The sequence below is a fragment of the Nicotiana attenuata genome, unplaced genomic scaffold (assembly GCF_001879085.1).
Source record: "Nicotiana attenuata strain UT unplaced genomic scaffold, NIATTr2, whole genome shotgun sequence".
Classification (NCBI taxonomy): domain Eukaryota; kingdom Viridiplantae; phylum Streptophyta; class Magnoliopsida; order Solanales; family Solanaceae; genus Nicotiana; species Nicotiana attenuata.
This window is the reverse complement of record NW_017684983.1, coordinates 1,699-7,128: the sequence shown is the minus strand read 5'-3', so window position 1 is coordinate 7,128 and position 5,430 is coordinate 1,699. Positions and strand designations below refer to the sequence as shown.

The 5,430-nt window shown below is 36.5% G+C and overlaps 1 long non-coding RNA gene across 1 annotated transcript; it reads left to right on the top strand.

The window, feature by feature from the left end:
* The first annotated feature begins 2,899 nt into the window (after positions 1-2,899).
* Positions 2,900-5,100, top strand: LOC109222132. The gene is made up of 2 exons (XR_002067355.1): positions 2,900-3,552; positions 4,528-5,100. It is a non-coding gene; the product is annotated as an uncharacterized LOC109222132 (long non-coding RNA).
* The last annotated feature ends 330 nt before the right edge of the window (positions 5,101-5,430 follow it).

The window sequence follows — 5,430 nt, the reverse complement described above, 5'->3', positions numbered from 1 at the left end:
GTTAGTTGCTTGTGTAACAAGTCAGAAATAATGGGGTAAACACTGAAATTAGAATAGGGACTAAGGGGGTAAAAGGAAAATCTGAAATTGGACCCTAAGTTCATCTATAAAATAGGCACTCATTTGCCTTGAGAAAAAGTTTTTTGGGGGCAGTCCTCTAAACCCCTTCCAAAAGGCATAAAACAGAGTTTCTAAAAATCATAAAATTCCTTCAAAACAATACTGATCTCAGCATTGGGATCAGAAATAAGCTGGTTTTCGAGTATACTGTTCTATATGTGAAAGTAGCTGCCAAGAGAGTTGTTGAGGTCTATTTGAATTGCTGCAAACTGAGTCTGAGTAATCGATTTGGCTTTGGACTGCACTGGTGCTTGAAATTGTTGGTGTTTTGGTTCATTGCTGGAGTTTCAAACATGTTCCTGAACTTGCTGTGTTGATTGAGTTATTACTGGATTTCAACTTCTTCCTGGGCTGCTGTTGCAAACTGTCACTGCTACTGATCTTTTCCTTTTTCTTATTTGCAATTACCAGGTACACATTTGAACCCGTTCTGCTGTAACTTTAAGCTTGAAATGGAATGCAAATATTCACCTGTTTGATCTTGAATTATGCTGCCTGGACTATGGTGTATTGATAGTTAAATAGGCATTAGATTTAAGTGCACAGCATAGTGTCAATTCAATTTTGTACGTGTGTAAACCCTGGACTGTATAAGTAGACTGTTTGGCTGAATTGTTTGGGACTATTTTAAATTTGTGGCCAGTCGAACTAGCTCAGTGTACTCCTATGAGCATGTGAATTCTGCAGTTATTAGTTTTAGTTTGGTTTAGCTTGTGCTGCTAGTGTAGTGTAGCTTGAATTCATGTAATGACTGTTTATTAAACTTGAAGCCAGAGCTGAAATCAGAATGGGGGCCATGTCAGTGTTTAACGTTAGTGTGGGCCCTAATAAGTTGAATTCGAAATTAGGCGTTTTTTCATGTGTACTGTATCCCTGGGTTATGACCTCAACATAAGTGTAATTTGGCTCCGTCAATTTGTGGAATTCCATGGGTATCTGTAGTAGTTAGATAGCCTAAACACGTTGAATATAAAACTGGATTCCAGCCACACCATTGTGAAATAATTGTAATCGCAGTAAGTTTAAATCGTAATTCTGTTTGGTACAAGTGTTGCCGGTAAACTCAAGGCTCAACAGCCTTGTTTTGTTGCTTTGGGCCTTAGTGATTTAAGCGAGTGGCCCAGGCTCAGATCAGATTTCAATGTTCGTTTGGGCCTGGGCCAAAGTCTGTAATTGGCCAAATTTTGGTGTAGACTTGGGTACAATTCTCCTCTGTCGGGCTATCTCGGAGCCCTGTGGTTGGCCTTATTGCAGAATTATCATTTGGTGTGCTTTGATCCAATAATAAATTAATTAGGACCTTTTCTTTTATTATTAACGAATCGAATAGAAAATTGTAGTTACTTTAGGTTTACCCTTTTAAATAATAAAACGGGACGGGCCTCGCCAGATACAATGTAAAATTGCGGGGCCCTCGATAAATGTTTATACTAAAATACCTAGACTTCGGGATGGGTTGTTAGTGAATTCCACAGCCTTCCCCAAAGATAATAACGCAATAGTCTCTTTAGGCACACGATTTTAATAAAATTACCTTCCTAAATTCGGGTGCACATTTATGTGACCCAAATCCAAATCTCAACGAAGTTGAAATGTGTTAACACTCACGGGTGCACTGGTGCGACGTGGTTTGAGGCGCATTTTCACGACGTTGCAACTCTCTAAATTAATAAGAATAAAAGCGTTCAAAGTTAAAGGCACATAGATTAAAACATGTACTAAAATCAAACAAGTAAGCCAAATATGACAGTTGAGCGACCGTGCTAGAACCACGGAACCCGGGAATGCCTAACACCTTCTCCCGGGTTAACAGAATTCCTTACTTAGATTTCTGGTTCGATGACTGTTAACAGAGTCATAATTTCCTCGGATCGGGATTCAACAGGTGACTTGGGACACCATTAATCTCCCAAGTGGCGACTCTGAATATTAATAATAAATCCCGTTCCGATTGTCACTTCAAGTTGGAAATAACTCCCTTTATTATACCCTTGCGGGTGTAGTAGATAAAAAGGAGGTGTGACATAAGGTTGAGCCACAACCCTAGATAATGGGTCTAGTTACTCATAATAATGGAAGAAAACATGTAATTAGATGAAGAATAACCCATATAATATGTTTATAAGCTAATAATTGAAGATTCAATGATAGACCAACTATGAAACTACTCAAATTAGTCAAAAACCGCCGTTCACGTGTGTGAGCACGTGATTTATGCCCTATGTGAAATACTCCTACAAATTAAAGAAATAGATTTTTTTCCAATTTTTTGCAATTTTATAGGATTTTTGTAGGAATTTTTGTTAAATTGTTTGCATTTCTGTGCGTGTTTACTTTTATTAAAATGATGAAAAATACCAAAAAATGTCATGCATTGCATTTAGATTTTGTGTTCACATTTTAGGATTAATTAATTTATTAGTTGCTTTATTAAAAATGAAAATCACAAAAATAGCTCACTTTTACATTCTTAGCTTTTAAGTTTTGGATTATTAATTTTTCTCTTTTAATTTAGGATCAACTAATTCTTATAAATTTTATAGTTAGATAATTAGCTTAATTTTTCAATTTGAATTAATCTAGGAATTTAATTTAGATCTTTTTTAATTAATTAAAGAAAGAAAAGAAAACAAAAAGAGAAAGGGAATTGAAAAAGCTTGGTCTTAAATTCAGTTTGGGCCAAATTGAGGTTGAGCCCAAATAGAAACCCAAATCGCCCCTACCCAGCCTAAACCCTCCCCTCTTACTCGACCCATTCTCCAAATACATAACACAAAGAAGAAAAAACCTAACCCTAGTTATGAAAGAACCAAACGACGCCTTCTCTCAGTTCTCCCTCTTCAGCCGCATCAAATCGACCAACTCGTCTGAGTTTCAGACGAGTTCTTCACCAAAACTCACCTCACGCACCCCCCATCCCACCACGTCATCATATTGTAACGGTTTCTGACAGATGCCCACCTCCCTTCTCACGTGTTGGAAGCCTCTAGAAGGCATATGCTGGATGAATGGGGACCGTGGGATCGATTTCGATTGATCCCAACCCTTCATTCATCAAGTGTTTGCCTGATAACTAGAGGAATTTTGGTTTCTTTTGGGGGGACAGATTTTCGGAGGTTTTTTTTTTCAGAGGGTTTTTTGGAGAGGAAATTTAGAGAGGAAAGTTCTTTTCCCGTTTTCTTTATTTCAAGATCAGAAAATACAAAAAGAAAAATAGTCTGTTTCTTCTGGTTCAATTTCAGAATTTTTGGGTGTTGAAATGGAGTTTGTTTGAGGCGTTTGAGGTTTCATCGCAGTGGTCGTTCGTCAGTCGAGTTTGTTGGCTCGAGTTCCTGTGACAATTTTGTTGCTATTGTATTATCGTCGGATTTTCATCTTGGTGAATTTGTCGTGGAAATTTTCTTTACATATTAAAGAAGAAGCATTTAACAGGTTCATTTCTTGATTCTTGCTCATTTTATTTGGTGTGATTACAGTATGATGAAGCCATAGGGAATTTATCTCTAGACTAATAGTTTTGTTCTGATCATTTGATATATGTTTGTTGTTCGAAATGTTAAAGCGTGAATAGTTGGAAAATGAAGCGTTCAGATTACACTTTAGTTTCCGCGTTGAATCGACTCGTCTCTGGCTTATTAATACCTTGACCCGTTCCTCTTCGCTAGTATCTGCTTGACGTTTGCACCAAGTTGCTTCCTTGTTTCATGTCGAAATGCATTCTGATCTTCACGTTGTAAGAATTATGAATCTGCTGCATTCAGGAATCAGCTTCCTTGGAGTATTTTGTTTGCTTTCCAGAGGTTGTACTTGAAATACGTTACTTAATCATAAACTCAGTCCTGGTAATTCTTCTTGTGTTCTTAGGATAGTAGTAGTGTTTGGGTTGAAACTTAGTGATCCATGCAGTGTGTGAATCATCGTGCTATCATGTTCTATTTGTTTTTAAAATCTGGCACTAATTTTCATTGGTTTATGTCTTATTGAGTTAGACCCATGTTAGTTTGTCTTGGTTTCTTCATGTTAAATGATTCATTCTTATTAGATCTTGGTTTAAAATGGTGTTTAAGCAAAATTGTTTCGCTGATTGTATATGTTCAGATTTGCTCTATTTTCCTTTTCTTGTTCGAAAAATTTGTCTGCATTGTTACAGCTATAAGAACTATGTTCTTTCGAGCTGCAGAAAACAGCTGATTTGAGCGATAAATTGTGCTGAAATATGCAGTATTTTGGGATATTTGTCAGGATTGTTAAGCTTTTTAAAATTTACTCTGTCTTGCACTGTTTAAGAAGCAAATCTGCATAGTTTTTAAGTGCAAATTCTGCACTTTTGGCTCACGTTGGTTTTTGATTTGCTGGGTAGTCTATATGTCTAACTAAGGTTTGTTTGATTTGGCGATTGTTGATCAGACCGGACAAGCTGGTGCATTCATGTGCAGTTTTCAGAAAGTTCCGTTTGTCTTCCTCTCTTAGAAATGAGTTTGTGATGGACGATTTGATATTTTTTCTGCTAGGGGTTCGGTTATCGTCACCTTAATTTGGATTAATCAATGTTTTAAGCATGTCGACACCCTAGCAGTTTCTTTCTCTATTTAAAGTCAGCATATTTGTACATAGCTTTATTTGAAAGTGATGTTTTCCAATTATATGTTTCAAAGTTGGCACTTCTGATGAGTCCCTTAAAGGTTCCTTTGGTTCAAAAGACATTGTTTAAATTATAGTCATTAGTAGGCTTAAACGCCATGATCTGAGGCTATTTAGGAGCTGCGATATCAATGTTCTCATCTGCAAATGTGGAGTTGTTTTTGGTATCTGTAGAGTTTGTAATTGGGTTCTTTATTGACCATTGCTGTCCGTATTACAATTTTTTTTTTTGTCATGAACTTTTGAACTTGATTTCTAAGCTTGGACATCTGTTTGTGAATATGAGAAAATGATATAATATGTTAGTATATACTGGGAGAAAATCCAGAACTATTTCAAGCCCTGTTCTAATTACCTATGGATTTGGAGGTCTCTAATCATCTTTGGATCCCCCATTTATTCCTTTTAATTGTTATTTGTGTTTTCTTTCTAGTTTATATGTTTGAAATGCTTATTTTATTTGATTCCTCTTTAAATGAATGTTGGGGCCATTGAAGCGAGGAGGCTAAAGCTCATTAGCAATTAATTTATTCACCTCCTTTAGGGATTGGGTTTGGTCAGATATATGAAATAGAAGCTTAAGAGGGAATGAGCTTGAAACTTAATAAAAGTACTCCATAATCCCGGGCCCTTTGCTCACAATCATCGAATTAGGAATTACACATCTTA